Here is a 19,072-nt window from a genome sequence, read left to right as displayed (position 1 = left end):
GGAGCAAATGGGAACTTCAGTGAAGGGCGCAAATGGGGAGGTGATAACAAGTAGTGGTGATGTGAGAAGGAGATGGAGTGAGTATTTTGAAGGTTTGTTGAATGTGTTTGATGATAGAGTGGCAGATATAGGGTGTTTTGGTCAAGGTGGTGTGCAAAGTGAGAGGGTTAGGGAAAATGATTTGGTAAACAGAGAAGAGGTAGTAAAAGCTTTGCGGAAGATGAAAGCCGGCAAGGCAGCAGGTTTGGATGGTATTGCAGTGGAATTTATTAAAAAAGGGGGTGACTGTATGATTGACTGGTTGGTAAGGTTATTTAATGTATGTATGACTCATGGTGAGGTGCCTGAGGATTGGCGGAATGCTTGCATAGTGCCATTGTACAAAGGCAAAGGGGATAAAAGTGAGTGCTCAAATTACAGAGGTATAAGTTTGTTGAGTATTCCTGGTAAATTATATGGGAGGGTATTGACTGAGAGGGTGAAGGCATTTACAGAGCATCAGATTGGGGAAGAGCAGTGTGGTTTCAGAAGTGGTAGAGGATGTGTGGATCAGGTGTATGCTTTGAAGAATGTATGTGAGAAATACTTAGAAAAGCAAATGGATTTGTATGTAGCATTTATGGATCTGGAGAAGGCATATGATAGAGTTGATAGAGATGCTCTTTGGAAGGTATTAAGAATATATGGTGTGGGAGGCAAGTTGTTAGAAGCAGTGAAAAGTTTTTATCGAGGATGTAAGGCATGTGTACGTGTAGGAAGAGAGGAAAGTGATTGGTTCTCAGTGAATGTAGGTTTGCGGCAGGGGTGTGTGATGTCTCCATGGTTGTTTAATTTGTTTATGGATGGGGTTGTTAGGGAGGTGAATGCAAGAGTTTTGGAAAGAGGGGCAAGTATGAAGTCTGTTGTGGATGAGAGAGCTTGGGAAGTGAGTCAGTTGTTGTTCGCTGATGATACAGCACTGGTGGTTGATTCATGTGAGAAACTGCAGAAGCTGGTGACTGAGTTTGGTAAAGTGTGTGAAACAAGAAAGTTAAGAGTAAATGTGAATAAGAGCAAGGTTATTAGGTACAGTAGGGTTGAGGGTCAAGTCAATTGGGAGGTAAGTTTGAATGGAGAAAAACTGGAGGAAGTAAAGTGTTTTAGATATCTGGGAGTGGATCTGGCAGCGGATGGAACCATGGAAGCGGAAGTGGATCATAGGGTGGGGGAGGGGGCGAAAATCCTGGGAGCCTTGAAGAATGGGTGGAAGTCGAGAACATTATCTCGGAAAGCAAAAATGGGTATGTTTGAAGGAATAGTGGTTCCAACAATATTGTATGGTTGCGAGGCTTGGGCTATGGATAGAGTTGTGCGCAGGAGGGTGGATGTGCTGGAAATGAGATGTTTGAGGACAATGTGTGGTGTGTGGTGGTTTGATCGAGTGAGTAACGTAAGGGTAAGAGAGATGTGTGGAAATAAAAAGAGCGTGGTTGAGAGAGCAGAAGAGGGTGTTTTGAAGTGGTTTGGGCACATGGAGAGAATGAGTGAGGAAAGATTGACCAAGAGGATATATGTGTCGGAGGTGGAGGGAACGAGGAGAAGAGGGAGACCAAATTGGAGGTGGAAAGATGGAGTGAAAAAGATTTTGTGTGATCGGGGCCTGAACATGCAGGAGGGTGAAAGGAGGGCAAGGAATAGAGTGAATTGGAGCAATGTGGTATACTGGGGTTGACGTGCTGTCAGTGGATTGAATCAAGGCATGTGAAGCGTCTGGGGTAAACCATGGAAAGCTGTGTAGGTATGTATATTTGCGTGTGTGGACGTATGTATATACATGTGTATGGGGGGGGTTGGGCCATTTCTTTCGTCTGTTTCCTTGCGCTACCTCGCCAATGCGGGAGACAGCGACAAAGTATAATAATAAAAAAAATATATATATATATATATATATATAAATATATATATATATATATATATATATATATATATATATATATATATATATATATATATATATATATATATATATATATATATATATATATATATATATATATTTCTGTGTGTTCTTGTGTTTCGTCAGTGTTGTATTTGCTGGGGGATGGAAGGATTTGTGAGTAGATGTTACTACAGTGTGAGGCAGGGATAGATTTTTTTATTCTTATATGGTGGTTGGTGGTTATTTATGAATTGGTGTGTGCATGAAAGGTCCAGTGCTGTTGCATAGAATTGCTTGTTGAGAATGTTAAGGTGGAACTGTAATGGAATGATTTTTGTTTCATTTTGGAGTTATTGAGCGTTTGTGGTTGCTATTCGGCCAGTGATTGTCCTGAGTGCACCATTTCGCGTGCTTTGCAGCTTTTTTTAATTTGCTTTCAGGAGGATTTATGACCAGGGTGATGAGGCTTAGCTTAAAGTCATGCAGATGATTTGTTTGTAGATGATGAGGGATTTTCTTTTTCAAAATCTGGTGCCAATCAATTCTCTAAAGGCACTGATATGCGTGTTGCTGTTAGTGGTGTAGAGAGAGAATGTCATGTGTGCCATATATGATACTTAGTTATCACTGAACGTGGCCTACTCTAGGTTAAGCTAGGAGTGGAAAGTCACCATTAGTGAGGCTGTATCATTAGCAGTACAGCCTTTTGAACTACTTCTCATTCTAAAGGAATCTACATTTCTCTTCCACTGGAAATACTACAGGCTGGGCTGCAGGAGCCTTTAGAAGTCTTGGGTAACACCAGGACACTTTCACAGAAATTGTCCTGGGATGGGGGAGAAAGAATACTTCCCATGTATACCCTGCGGGTTGTAGAAGGCGACTAAAAGGGGAGGGAGCGGAGGGGCTGGAAATCCTCCCCTCTCATTTTTGTTTCATTTTCCAAAAGAAGGAACAGGGAATGGGGTCAAGTGAGGATATTCCCTCAAAGGCCCAGTCCTCTGTTCTTAACACTACCTCGTTAATGCGGGAAATGGTGAATAGTATGAAAGAAATAATACATATATATATATATATCTATTCATTTATTCATTCATTATGCTTTGTCGCTGTCTTCTGCGTTGGCGAGTTAGCGCAAGGAAACAGACGAAAGAATGACCCAACCCACCCACATACACATGTATATACATACACGTCCACACACGCACATATACATCTCAACGTATACCTATATATACACACACAGACATATACATATATGCACATGTATATAATTCATACTGTCTGCCTTTATTCATTCCCATCGCCATCCTACAACACATGAAATAACAACCCCCTCCCCCTCAAGTGCGCAAGGTAGTGCTAGGGAGAGACAACAAAGGCCAAATTCGTTCACACTCAGTCTCTAGCTGTCATGTAATAATGCACCTAAACCACAGCTCCCTTTCCACATCCAGGCCCCACAGAACTTTCCATGGTTTACCCGAGATGCTTCACATGCCATGGTTAAATCCATTGACAGCATGTCTACCCCGGTATACAACATCGTTCCAATTCACTCTATTCCTTGCACGCCTTTCACTCTCCTGCATGTTCAGGCCCCGATCACTCAAAATCTTTTTCACCCTATCTTTCCACCTCCAATTTCTCCTCGATCCCTCCACCTCTGACACATATATCCTCTTTGTCAATCTTTCCTCACACATTCTCTCCAGGTGACCAAACCATTTCAAAAAACCCTCCTCTGCTCTCTCAACCACACTCTTTTTATTACCACACATCTCTCTTACTCTATTATTACTTACTCGATCAAACCACCTCACACCACATATTGTCCTCAAACATCTAAATCCAGCACATCCACCCTCCTACGCACAACTCTATCCATAGCCCACGCTTCACAACTATATAACATTGTTGGAACCACTATTCCTTCAAACATACCCATTTTTGCTTTCCGAGATAATGTTCTCAACTTCCACACATTCTTCAACGCTCCCAGAACTTTCGCCCCCTCCCCCACCCTATGATTCACTTCTGCTTCCATGGTTCCATCCGGTGCCAAATCCATTCCCAGATATCTAAAACACTTCACTTCTTCCAGTTTTTCTCCATTCAAACTTACCTCCCAGTTGACTTGTCCCTCAACCCTACTGTACCTAATAACCTTGCTCTTATTCACATTTACTCTCAGCTTTCTTCTTTCAAACACTTTACCAAACTCAGTCACCATCTTCTGCAGTTTCTCACATGAATCAGCTACCAGCGCTGTATCATCAGCGAACAACAACTGACTCACTTCCCACGCTCTCTCATCCACAACAGACTGCATACTTGCCCCTTTCGAAAACTCTTGCATTCACCTCCCTAACAACCCCATCCATAAACGAATTAAACAACCATAAAGACATCACACACCCCTGCCGCAAACCTATATTCACTGAGAAACAATCATTTTCTTCTCTTCCTACACGTACACATGCCTTACATGCTCGATAAAAACTTTTCACTGCTTCTAACAACTTGCCTCCCACACCATATATTCTTAATACCTTCCACAGAGCATCTCTATCAACTCTATCATATGCCTTCTCCAGATCCATAAATGCTACATACAAATCCATTTGCTTTTCTAAGTATTTCTCACATACATTCTTCAGAGCAAACACCTGATCCACACATCCTCTACCACTTCTGAAGCCGCACTGCTCTTCCCCAATCTGATGCTCTGTACATGCCTTCACCCTCTCAATCAATACCCTCCCATATAATTTACCTGGAATACTCAACAAACTTATACCTCTGTAATTTGAGCACTCACTTTTATCCCCTTTGCCTTTGTACAATGGCACTATGCAAGCATTTCGCCACTCCTCAGGTACCTCACCATGAGTCATACATTAAATAACCTTACCAACCAGTCAACAATACAGTCACCCCTTTTTTAATAAATTCCATTGCAATACCATCGAAACCCGGTGCCTTGCCGGCTTTCATCTTCTGCAAAGCTTTTACTACCTCTTCTCTGTTTACCAAATCATTTTCCCTAACCCTCTCACTTTGCATACCACCTCAACCAAAACACACTATATCTGCCACTCTATCATCAAACACATTCAACAAACCCTCAAAATACTCACTCCATCTCCTTCTCACATCACCACTACTTGTTATCATGTGTCGTAGAAGGCAACTAAAAGGGAAGGGAGTGGGGGCTGGAAAGCCTCCCCTCGTTTTTTTTTTTTTTTTTATTTTCCAAAAGATGGAACAGAGAAGGGGGATAGGTGAGGATATTCCCTCAAAGGCCCAGTCCTCTGTTCTTAACGCTACATCACTAATGCGGGAAAAAGCGAATAGTATGAAATGAAAATAGAGTGACAAAGCAAAATAAATAAATATATTATATTTCATTTATTTATTTTGCTTTGTCGCTGTCTCCCGCGTTAGCAAGGTAACACAAGGAAACAGCCGAACGAATGGCCCAACCCACCCACATACACATGTATATACATACACGTCTACACATGCAAATATACATACCTATACATCTCAACGTATACATATACATACACACACAGACATACATATATACACATGTACATAATTCATACTGACTGCCTTTATTCATTCCCATCGCCACCTCGCCACACATGAAATAACAACCCCCTCTCCCCTCATGTGTGCAAGGTAGCACTATGAAAAGACAACAACGGCCCTATTCGTTCACACTCAGTCTCTAGCTGTCATGTAATAATGCACCGAAACCACTTTCCACATGCAGGCCCCACAGAACTTTCCATGGTTTATCCCAGACGCTTCACATGCCCCAGTTCAATCCATTGACAGCACATCACCCTGGTATACAACATCGTTCCAAGTCACTCTATTCCTTGCATGCCTTTCACCCTCCTGCGTGTTCAGGCCCCGATCACTCAAAATCTTTTTCACTCCATCTTTCCACCTCCAATTTGGTCTCCCACTTCTCCTCGTTCCCTCCACCTCTGACACATATATTCTCTTGGTCAATCTTTCCTCACTCATTCTCTCCATGTGACCAAACCATTTCAAAACACCCTCTTCTGCTCTCTCAACCACGCTCTTTTTATTTCCACACATCTCTCTTACCCATACATTACTTACTCGATCAAACCACCTCACACCATATATTGTCCTCAAACATCTCATTTCCAGCACATCCACCCTCCTCCGCAAAACTCTATCCATAGCCCATGCCTCGCAACCACACAACATTGTAGGAACTACCATTCCTTCAAACATACCCATTTTTGCTTTCCGAGATAATGTTCTCTACTTCCAAACATTCTTCAAGGCTCCCAAAATTTTTGCTGCCCTCCCCCACCCTATGATTCACTTCCGCTTCCATGGTTCCATCCGCTGCCAGATCCACTCCCAGATATCTAAAACACTTTACTTCCTCCAGTTTTTCTCCATTCAAACTTACCTCCCAATTGACTTGACCCTCAACCCTACTGTACCTAATAACCTTGCTCTTATTCACATTTACTCTCAACTTTCTTCTTTCACACACTTTACCAAACTCAGTCACCAGCTTCTGCAGTTTCTCATATGAATCAGCCACCAGCGCTGTATCATCAGCGAACAACAACTGACTCACTTCCCAAGCTCTCTCATCCACAACAGACTGCATACTTGCACCTCTTTCCAAAACTCTTCCATTCACCTCCCTAACAACCCCATCCATAAAAAAATTAAACAACCACGGAGTCATCACACATCCCTGCCACAAACCTACATTCACTGAGAACCAATCACTTTCCTCACTTCCTAAACGTACACATGCCTTACATCCTCGATAAAAACTTTTCACTGCTTCTAACAACTTGCCTCCCACACCATATATTCTTAATACCTTCCACAGATCATCTCTATCAACTCCATCATAGGCCTTCTCCAGATCCATAAATGCTACATACAAATCCATTTGCTTTTCTAAGTATTTCTCACATACATTCTTCAAAACAAACACCTGATCCACACATCCTCTACCACTTCTGAAACCACACTCCTCTTCCCCACCACACATGAAATATCAACCCCCTCCCCGGCATGTGCGCGAGGTAGCGCTAGGAAAAGACAACAAAGGCCACATTCATTCACACTCAGTCTCTAGCTGTCATGTATAACGTACCTTCCACAGATCATCTCTATCAACTCCATCATATGCCTTCTCCAGATCCATAAATGCTACATACAAATCCATTTGCTTTTCTAAGTATTTCTCACATACATTCTTCAAAGCAAACACCTGATCCACACATCCTCTACCACTTCTGAAACCACACTCCTCTTCCCCACCACACATGAAATAACAACCCCCTCCCCAGCATGTGCGTGAGCTAGCGCTAGGAAAAGACAACAAAGGCCACATTCATTCACACTCAGTCTCTAGATGTCATGTTTAATGCACCAAAACCATAGCTCCCTTTCCACATCCAGGCCCCACAAAACTTTCCATGGCTTACCCCAGACGCTTCACATGCCCTGGTTCAATCCATTGACAGCACATCGACCCCGGTATACCACATTGTTCCAATTCACTCTATTCCTTGTATGCCTTTCACCCTCCTGCATGTTCAGGCCCCGATCACTCAAAATCTTTTTCACTCCATCTTTCCACCTCCAATTTGGTCTCCCACTTCTTGTTACCTCCACCTCTGACACATATATCCTCTTGGTCAATCTTTCCTCACTCATTTTCTCCATGTGACCAAACCACTTTCAAAACACCCTCTTCTGCTCTCTCAACCACACTCTTTTTATTACCACACATTTCTCCTACCCTATTATTAATTACTCAATCAAACCACCTCACACCACATATTGTTCTCAAACATCTCATTTTCAGCACATCCACCCTCATCCGCACAACTCTATCTATAGCCAATGCCTCGCAACCATATAAAATTGCTGAAACCACTATTCCTTCAAACATACCTATTTTTGCTTTCCGAGATAATGTTCTCGACTTCCAAACATTCTTCAACACTCCCAGAACTTTCGCCCCCTCCACCATCCTATGATTCACTTCCGCTTCCATGGTTCCATCCACTGACGAATCCACTCCCAGATATCTAAAACACTACACTTCCTCCAGTCTTTCTCCATTCAAACTTACCTCCCAATTGACTTGTCCCTCAACCCTACTGTACCTAATAACCTTGCTCTTATTTACATCTACTCTCAGCTTTCTTCTTTCACTCACTTTATCAAACTTAGTCACCAGCTTCTGCAGTTTCTCACACGAATCAGCCATCAGCGCTGTATCATCAGCGAACAACAACCGACTCACTTCCCAAGCTCTCTCATCCACAACAGACTGCATACTTGCACCTCTTTCCAAAACTCTTGCATTCACCTCCCTAACAACCCCATCCATAAACAAATTGAACAACCATAGAGACATCACACACCCCAGCCGCAAACCAACAATGATTGAGAAGTAATCACTTTCCTCTCTTCCTGCACGTACACATGCCTTACATCCTCGATAAAAACTTTTCACTGCTTCAAACAACTTACCTCCCACACCATATATTCTTAATACCTTCCACAGATCATCTCTATCAACTCTATCATATGCCTTCTCCAGATACATAAATGTTGCATAAAAATCCATTTGTTTTTCTAAGTATTTCTCACACACATTCTTCAAAGCAAACACCTGATCCACACATCCTCTACCACTTCTGAAACCACACTGCTCTTCCCCAATCTGATGCTCTGTACATGCCTTCACCCTCTCAATCAATACCCTCCCATATAATTTCCCAAGAATACTCAACAAACTTATACCTCTGTAATTTGAGCACTCACTTTTATCCCCTTTGCCTTATATATATTTATTATATATATATCATCATTATTATTATTATTTTGCTTTGTCGCCGTCTCCCGCGTTTGCAAGGTAGCGCGAGGAAACAGACGAAAGATATGGCCCAACCCACCCACATACACTTGTATATACATACACATCCACACACGCACATATACATACCTATACATCTCAATGTACACATATATATACACACATAGACATATACATATATACGCATGTACATAATTCATACTGTCTGCCTTTATTTATTCCCATCGCCACCTCGCCACACATGGAATAACATCTTCCTCCCCCCTCTCATGTGTGCGAAGTAGCACAAATAAAAGACAACAAAGGCTCCATTCGTTCACACTCAGTCTCTAGCTGTCATGTAATAATGCCCGAAACCACAGCTCCCTTTCCACATCCAGGCCCCACAGAACTTTCCATGGTTTACCCCAGATGCTTCACATGCCCTGATTCAATCCACTGGCAGCACATCGACCTCGGTATACCACATCGTTCCAATCCACTCTATTCCTTGCATGCCTTTCAACCTCCTGCATGTTCAGGGCCCGATCATTCAAAATCTTTTTCACTCCATCTTTCCACCTCCAATTTGGTCTCCCACTTCTCCTCGTTCCCTCCACCTCCGACACGTATATCCTCTTGGTCAATCTTTCCTCACTCACTCATTCTCTGCATGTGACCAAACCATTTCAAAACACCCTCTTCTGCTCTCTCAACCACGCTCTTTTTATTTCCACACATCTCTCTTACCCTTACATTACTTACTCGATCAAACAACCTCACACCACATATTGTCCTCAAACATCTCATTTCCAGCACATCCACCCTTCTGTGCACAACTCTATCCATAGCCCATGCCTCGCAACCATACAACATTGTTGGAACCACTATTTCTTCAAACATACCCATTTTTGCTTTCCGAGATAATGTTCTCGACTTCCAACCATTCTTCAAGGCTCCTAGGATTTTCGCCCCCTCCCCCACCCTATGATTCACTTCCACTTCCATGGTTCCATCCGCTGCCAGATCCACTCCCAGATATCTAAAACACTTTACTTCCTCCAGTTTTTCTCCATTGAAACTTACCCCCCAATTGACTTGACCCTCACCCCTACTGTACCTAATAACCTTGCTCTTATTCACATTTACTCTTAACTTTCTTCTTTCACACACTTTACCAAACTCAGTCACCAGCTTCTGCAGTTTCTCACATGAATCAGCCACCAGTGCTGTATCATCAGCGAACAACAACTGACTCACTTCCCAAGCTCTCTCAATCACAACAGACTGCATACTTGCACCTCTTTCCAAAACTCTTGCATTCACCTCCCTAACAACCCCATCCATAAACAAATTAAACAACCATGGAGACATCACACACCCCTGCCGCAAACCTACATTCACTGAGAACCAATCACTTTCCTCTCTTCCAGCACGTACACATGCCTTACATCCTCGATAAAAACTTTTCACCTCTTCTAACAACTTGCCTCCCACACCATATATTCTTAGTACCTTCCACAGAACACCTCTATCAACTCTATCATATGCCTTCTCCAGATCCATAACTGCTACATACAAATCCATTTGCTTTTCTAAGTATTTCTCACATACATTCTTCAAAGCAAACACCTGATCCACACATCCTCTACCACTTCTGAAACCACACTCCTATTCCCCAATCTGATGCTCTGTACATGCCTTCACCCTCTCAATCAATACCCTCCCATATAATTTCCCAGGAATACTCAACAAACTTATACCTCTGTAATTTGAGCACTCACTTTTATCCCCTTTGCCTTTGTACAATGGCACTATGCAAGCATTCCGCCAATCCTCAGGCACCTCACCATGAATCATACATACATTAAATAACCTTACCAACCAGTCAACAACACAGTCACCCCCTTTTTTTAATAAATTCCACTGCAATACCATCCAAACCAGCTATCTTGCCGGCTTTCATCTTCCGCAAAGCTTTCACTACCTCTTCTCTGTTTACCAAATCATTTTCCCCAACCCTCTCACTTTGCACAACACCTCGACCAAAACACCCTATATCTGCCACTCTATCATCAAACACATTCAACAAACCTTCAAAATACTCACTCCATCTCCTTCTCGCATCACCACTACTTGTTATCACCTCCCCATTAGCCCCCTTCACTGAAGTTCCCATTTGCTCCCTTGTCTTATGCACTTTATTTACCTCCTTCCAGAACATCTTTTTATTCTCCTTAAAATTTAATGCTACTCTCTCACCCCAACTCTCATTTGCCCTCCTTTTCACCTCTTGCACCTTTCTCTTGACCTCCTGCCTCTTTCTTTTATACATCTCCCACTCATTTGCATTTATTCCCTGCAAAAATCGTCCAAATGCCTCTCTCTTCTCTTTCACAAATAATCTTGCTTCTTCATCCCACCACTCACTACCCTTTCTAATCAACCCACCTCCCACGCTTCTCATGCCATATATATATATATATATATATATATATATATATATATATATATATATATATATCTATTTATTTTACTTTGTTGCTGTTTCCCGCGTTAGCGAGGCAGTGCAAGGAAACAGACGAAAGAATGGCCCAACCCACCCACATACACATGTATATTCATACACATCCACACAAGCAAATATAAATCCCTATACATCTCAATGTATACATATATATACACACAGACATATACATATATACACATGTACATGATTCATAAAACTTACTACCTATCTCTCCTTTTTTCTCATCTTGGTTACATCCATACACATTTAGACACTCCAATCTGAGCCTTCAAGGAGGAGGAGCACTCCCCGCGTCTCCCCTTTTAGAAAGTGAAAATATGAGGGGAGGGTTTCTAGCCCCCACTCCCGTCCCCTTTAGTTGCCTTATACGACACATGAGGAATGCGTGGATAGTAGTATGTGGTGTGAGGTGGTTTGATCGTGTAAGTAATAATAGGGTAAGAGAGATGTGTGGTAATAAAAAGAGTATGGTTGAGAGAGCAAAAGAGGGTGTTGTGAAATGGTTTGGTCACATGGAGAGAATGAGTGAGGAAAGATTGACCAAGAGGATGTATGTGTCAGAGGTAGAGGGAACGAGGAGAAGTGGGAGACCAAATTGGAGGTGGAAAGATGGGAGTGAAAATGATTTTCAGTGATCGGGGCCTGAACATGCTGGAGGGTGAAAGGCATGCATGGAATAGAGTGAACTGGAACGATGTGGTATACCGGGGTCGACGTGCTGTCAATGGATTGAACCAGGGCATGTGAAGCATTTGGAGTAAACCATGGAAAGTTTTGTGGGGCCTGGATGTGGAAAGGGAGCTGTGGTTTCGGTGCATTATACATGACAGCTAGAGACTGAGTGTTAACGAATGTTTCCCAGCTTTACCTCACATGTACGTGGGGGGAGGGGGGTGGCAGCAGGAATGGATGAAGGCAGCATGTATGAATATGTACATGTGTATATATGTATATGTCTAATATATATATATATATATATATATATATATATATATATATATATATATATATATATATATATATGTATACGTTGAAATGTATAGGTATGTATATGAGCATGTGTGGACGTTTATGTATATACATGTGTATGTTGGTGGGTTGGGCCATTCTTTCGTCTGTTTCCTTGCGCTACCTCGCTAACACAGGAGACAGCGACAAAGTATAAAATACACATTTTTTTTTATTATACTTAACCGCTGTCTCTCGCGTCAGCAAGGTAGCGCAAGGAAACAAATGAGGAATGGCCCAACCCACCTACAGACACATCCTAGCATTAACCAAATCATTATGAGAGAATTTATGAAACAAAAAAAAGTTGTTAATGGCATACCCAGCTACCCAGGTCAACCACCACCACGTGACCCTCCTTAACCACTCTCCCTTACAAGGGATACGACCAGACATAGCAGACAGTGCTTGGCCTAGAAATATTGTTGTTGGATGGCGAGAATCAAGTGTGATGTTGGGATTTAAAAAACTTTGTTAAATACTGGCACCAGATGAGGTGGATTGTCTCCACAAAACATGTCATGCCACATGTATAGAAAAAATACATTTTAAATCAAATTGCATGAACTGCAACAGAAGTGCAATTTCACCTTCATACTATCATCATGGACAACTGTGATCATCCTATCTACACACACACACAGACACACACACACACACACACATATATATATATATATATATATATATATATATATATATATATATGTTTTTTCAAACTATTTGCCATTTCCCGCATTAGCAAGGTAGTGCCAAGAACAGAGGACTGGGCCCCTGGGGGGAATATCCTCACCTAGCCCCCTTCTCTGTTCCTTCTTTTGGAAAATTAAAAAAAAATGAGAGGGGAGGATTTCCAGCCCCCCGCTCCCTCCCCTTTTAATTGCCTTCTACGACACGCAGGGAATACGTGAGAAGTATTCTTTTTCCCGTATTCCCAGGGAAAAAATATATATATATATATATATATATATATATATATATATATATATATATATATATATATATATATATCTTTTCTTTTTTTTTTTAAACTATTCGCCATTTCCCGCGTTAGCGAGGTAGCGTTAAGAACAAAGGACTGGGCCTTTGTGGGATAACCTCACCTGGCCCCCCTCTGTTCCTCCTTTTGGAAAATTGAAAAAAAAAAAAAAAACGAGAGGGGAGGATTTCCAGCCCCCCGCTCCCTCCCCTTTTAGTTGCCTTCTACGACACGCAAGGAATACGTGGGAAGTATTCTTAATCCCCTTTCCCCAGGGATAATATATATATATATATATATATATATATATATATATATATATATATATATATATATGTTCTGGAAGGAGGTAAATAGGGTGCGTAAGACAAGGGAGCAAATGGGAACTTCAGTGAAGGGCGTAAATGGGGAGGTGATAACAAGTAGTGGTGATGTGAGAAGGAGATGGAATGAGTATTTTGAAGGTTTGTTGAACGTGTCTGATGACAGAGTGGCAGATATAGGGTGTTTGGGTCGAGGTGGTGTGCAAAGTGAGAGGGTTAGGGAAAATGATTTGGTAAACAGAGAAGAGGTAGTAAAAGCTTTGCGGAAGATGAAAGCTGGCAAGGCAGCAGGTTTGGATGGTATTGCAGTGGAATTTATTAAAAAAGGGGGTGACTGTATTGTTGACTGGTTGGTAAGGTTATTTAATGTATGTATGACTCATGGTGAGGTGCCTGAGGATTGGCGGAATGCGTGCATAGTGCCATTGTACAAAGGCAAAGGGGATAAGAGTGAGTGCTCAAATTACAGAGGTATAAGTTTGTTGAGTATTCCTGGTAAATTATATGGGAGGGTATTGATTGAGAGGGTGAAGGCATGTACAGAGCATCAGATTGGGGAAGAGCAGTGTGGTTTCAGAAGTGGTAGAGGATGTGTGGATCAGGTGTTTGCTTTGAAGAATGTATGTGAGAAATACTTAGAAAAGCAAATGGATTTGTATGTAGCATTTATGGATCTGGAGAAGGCATATGATAGAGTTGATAGAGATGCTCTGTGGAAGGTATTAAGAATATATGGTGTGGGAGGCAAGTTGTTAGAAGCAGTGAAAAGTTTTTATCGAGGATGTAAGGCATGTGTACGTGTAGGAAGAGAGGAAAGTGATTGGTTCTCAGTGAATGTAGGTTTGCGGCAGGGGTGTGTGATGTCTCCATGGTTGTTTAATTTGTTTATGGATGGGGTTGTTAGGGAGGTAAATGCAAGAGTCTTGGAAAGAGGGGCAAGTATGAAGTCTGTTGGGGATGAGAGAGCTTGGGAAGTGAGTCAGTTGCTGTTCGCTGATGATACAGCGCTGGTGGCGGATTCATGTGAGAAACTGCAGAAGCTGGTGACGGAGTTTGGTAAAGTGTGTGGAAGAAGAAAGTGAAGAGTAAATGTGAATAAGAGCAAGGTTATTAGGTACAGTAGGGTTGAGGGTCAAGTCAATTGGGAGGTGAGTTTGAATGGTGAAAAACTGGAGGAAGTGAAGTGTTTTAGATATCTGGGAGTGGATCTGTCAGCGGATGGAACCATGGAAGCGGAAGTGGATCATAGGGTGGGGGAGGGGGCGAAAATTTTGGGAGCCTTGAAAAATGTGTGGAAGTCGAGAACATTATCCCGGAAAGCAAAAATGGGTATGTTTGAAGGAATAGTAGTTCCAACAATGCTGTATGGTTGCGAGGCGTGGGCTATGGATAGAGTTGTGCGCAGGAGGATGGATGTGCTGGAAATGAGATGTTTGAGGACAATGTGTGGTGTGAGGTGGTTTGATCGAGTAAGTAACGTAAGGGTAAGAGAGATGTGTGGAAATAAAAAGAGCGTGGTTGAGAGAGCAGAAGAGGGTGTTTTGAAATGGTTTGGGCACATGGAGAGAATGAGTGAGGAAAGATTGACCAAGAGGATATATGTGTCGGAGGTGGAGGGAACGAGGAGAAGAGGGAGACCAAATTGGAGGTGGAAAGATGGAGTGAAAAGGATTTTGTGTGATCGGGGCCTGAACATGCAGGAGGGTGAAAGGAGGGCAAGGAATAGAGTGAATTGGAGCGATGTGGTATACAGGGGTTGACGTGCTGTCAGTGGATTGAATCAAGGCATGTGAAGCGTCCTGGGGTAAACCATGGAAAGCTGTGTAGGTATGTATATTTCCTTGTGTGGACGTGTGTATGTACATGTGTATGGGGGGGGGGTTGGGCCATTTCTTTCGTCTGTTTCCTTGCGCTACCTCACAAACGCGGGAGACAGCGACAAAGTATAAAAAAAAAAAAAAAAATATATATATATATATATATATATATATATATATATATATATATATATATGACCTCCTAGAAATGACTAAAGCTAAGTGTAAGATATCTACTGATACAAAAATTCATAACTAAACCAGTAAAGCAACAGTAATACAAGAAGATGAAGATGTACAAATCATGATTACATGATCAAGGACTTATATGTAATTCAATGTTGATAAGTGCAAAGGTATCCACTGTAGACAAAACAATATATATTCTGAACAGGAGAGACCTAATCAGTAAACAAAGAGAAAGGTTTCGGTGTTACACTATCAAAAAATTAAAACATTTCCATATTAGTGGGAATATCACAGAACTTGAGTATGAGAGCTGAAATACTAAATATTCTGTACAAAACTTACGTTAAGACACCCACCTGGAGTTAGAAAAGGATATTGATATGACTGATACAGTACAAAAATGTGACACTAAACTAATTCCACAAGTGAGAGAATAAACATGTGAAGAAATTTAGTAGACTGGACATGCCACTGGAAAATAGATGGAAAAGAATCATATTGGAACTATTGTGATTATCACAGGAGTGGAACAAAATGACAAGATATAATTCTTTGTAGAAAACAGAAACAATTATGTCGGAAATATGCATAAGCTTTATAAGAAGCAAATTAATAAAAATATTAGGAATCCCTTCTTTCAGAGCCGTGGATGACTGAAGTCAGTTTTAGGACTACACAGTTAACTGTGTCAGCCAATCCAAGAAAACATATTACATTATGACGAGAAATTGTAGCGAGGGTTGTGATATAAAGAGATGACAAATAACCGAGGAGACTAATAAAGCTCCAATACGTGCAACTTTAGTCAAGCATTTTTCCACTACCAAGTTCTACAAGTTAGCTTTTCTATCCACCACGTTCACTTTTCAAAACTTTCTTATTTGCATAGTGACCTTATCTGGACTTTCATAACATTGCTCTCAAGATATGTTAAAATATTAGCATAAAAACCTTTAATTCGGATAACTGTGCTTTCCTTCAGCTAAAGCAAGCTAATGACACACAGAAAACGAGAATCAAAACAATGTATATTCGAAGCATAAATTGTTTCGAGACTCAAAGCTCGACGCCTCGAACTCTAATGAAGCAAAACAAATTTGATTCGAAGTCTCATTAGCTTCAAGACTTCGAACTATGAGGGTCGAGCGCAGTGCAAACAGACGTGGCGCGGAAGAATACCAAATGACAGCTACACGTGTCCAGGGGCACACAAGGCATGCAATCACTATTCGGGTTTTCCTCCTTTTTGAAAATCATGCAAAATCGTATTTCGTAAAATACTCTGGTTCCTTGATAGCCTCGTTTTTAATTTCTTTCGTTGAACTTTTACAGATACGAATCCATATTCAATACATACATGCACTAGAATAAGCGACCTCTATATCATATCTATGTATGATTCAGAAACTTGACCACAGAGTATATTGTATACATATAAATACCACAATGGTAAGTATTTTGAGGAGTATAATATAGTTGACAAGCCTCTGGGTTTCTTGTGGAGGTTAACTAGTTTACTAGGCGGAAGGTGAGGAGGGTCGGGTCACTCGGGTGGCGAGAGCTGTCACAATCAGACATTTCTGGTCATCTTCAAGTACAACGTTGTGAAGTGTTATCCACCCATATTTTCCACCCATACGTACTAAAATACAATGGCCCCCAAGCAGCGAATGAGGATTGCTAACGACAGAGCTGCCAAAAATGTCACACAAAGAGGAAATGTGCCAAAAACAACGGTAAGTTCCTTGTTGACTAGGACTTTTAGATCGGGTGTAGTGACAAGTCAACAAGCTTGTGCTTTATTAGACTTGTAGAATGTGTGCTAACATAGGAAGTAGTACAGATATCTGTCTCTTGTGTATGTAAAATGCTGTAAAGGAAATCATGTATACTGTATTTTGCATACGAAAGTACAGTGCTTACGAAATCGGTCGACCTTGCTCGTGTTTTCACCGGGACAAGTGAGTCTTGGGTGAAACATAGCTTCTTAAAATTGATTTTCAGTTCATTATCCTAAGAGTTCATCATTACTGGACAGTTCATGGACTTGTGTCCCATTGGTATTGTAGGATATGTCTGTTCTGCAGTCGTTGAACAGTTATATTAATTCCACTTCTGTACAATTTGTACCATATGTTTTTTAGGAAAATGTTAAAAGTTGGACGCTCAATTTGTAGGGTATAGAATTAAACGAAGCTGACACCAGTAGTTTCCTTTAAATGTGAACAGTTGTTAGGGTGTGAAATTTTAGGTATAACATTTAATTCCATAAATATCAATTGTTGAGTGGGCAGGGCGTTGAAGTAGAGGGAAAGTAAGGAGTATGAAATTTCAAAATGAACAATTGAGTGTAATGCAACCATATTTTAATCTAGCAAATAGTTAATGAACAGGATAGATCGTCCTGACATCAGTTTATCATGATGGCCTATAAGAAATAATCACCTGGTATTTGTTTCGATTTGGATTATTTGGTTAGTATATTAATGTATGAATTAAATGAAGTATTAACATAAGAAAACTTGCCTGCCTGTAGGATCTAAAAATGCCTATTTTCCATCTTGCATTGTAATATTTTACTCCAGAATTTTTAAGGATTTAAAATATTTTGGGCGAGTTTAGTTGAGTATACAAATTATGGCCTTGAATTAATGTTTAGGATGTCTCTCATGTGGGTCACTCTTCTCTCAGTACAGACATCTGGACCCACTGCTTACCTTCCATATTATTTTGTCAAGTATATCAGGCATTGGGAATAATTAGGTGACAGATATTGTTCTACCATGTTGCTTAAACTACTTAGACATAAGAACACTTGGAAGCACATTGCAATTTTGTTTAAACAAATCGTGTAACATCCTTCCCCACAAAATAAAGAACACACTAAAAGATTAAAAAACTGCTGTACAATTATGAGAAAACTGTGTTCTATGATTACTATAGTAGTAATCTATGTCCTGTTGATTTATACAAAAAATTAACAATTTCTGTTGAGTGTGTTTTGCAAAAACGGAAAACTAATAGTACACGACTGCAGTACATAGTTTATAGGGTTTACATGGTTAGAATTTTTTAGATCAAACCCTAGAGTTACTGGGAACAGGCAGATAAGTTTCACCGATACATTCAAGCTTCAAGTCAAGTTTCCTTGGGGCAGTCACCACATAACCTGATTTAGTTGTGTATTTCTCTGCTGCTGGAGAGTTTTTTGCTTTGGGAGTTGCACTTTGTTCAGACCTATTTGGCTCCATATCTCCATGGGTTTCAGGTTCCAGACTTCCCCGAGGTTCATTGCCCATGATAGGATTTAATGTCTTCATCACTACTTCTCTTTTGGCTTTTGTAGGATGTATAAACTGCCTATTCTGTCTGTATGTTATACCTCATTGTCCCGGCTTCATAGGTCCTGCTCTTGAGCCTCT

General features: G+C 41.0%; 1 protein-coding gene across 1 annotated transcript in view; it reads right to left on the bottom strand.

Moving 5' to 3' along the window:
• The window catches only part of CSN6 (COP9 signalosome subunit 6), a 204,364-nt gene extending 187,625 nt beyond the window's left edge, over positions 1-16,739 (bottom strand). Inside the window, exon 1 of the mRNA XM_071665791.1 lies at positions 16,602-16,739. The gene's annotated coding sequence lies outside the window, so the exon portion shown is untranslated. The remainder of the gene's footprint in view (positions 1-16,601) is intronic.
• Positions 16,740-19,072: the final 2,333 nt, after the last annotated feature.

Source organism: Panulirus ornatus, chromosome 10 (assembly GCF_036320965.1).
Source record: "Panulirus ornatus isolate Po-2019 chromosome 10, ASM3632096v1, whole genome shotgun sequence".
Classification (NCBI taxonomy): Eukaryota; Metazoa; Arthropoda; class Malacostraca; order Decapoda; family Palinuridae; genus Panulirus; species Panulirus ornatus.
The sequence above is the reverse complement of the archived record's forward strand: the minus strand, read 5'-3'. Positions and strand labels throughout refer to the sequence as shown.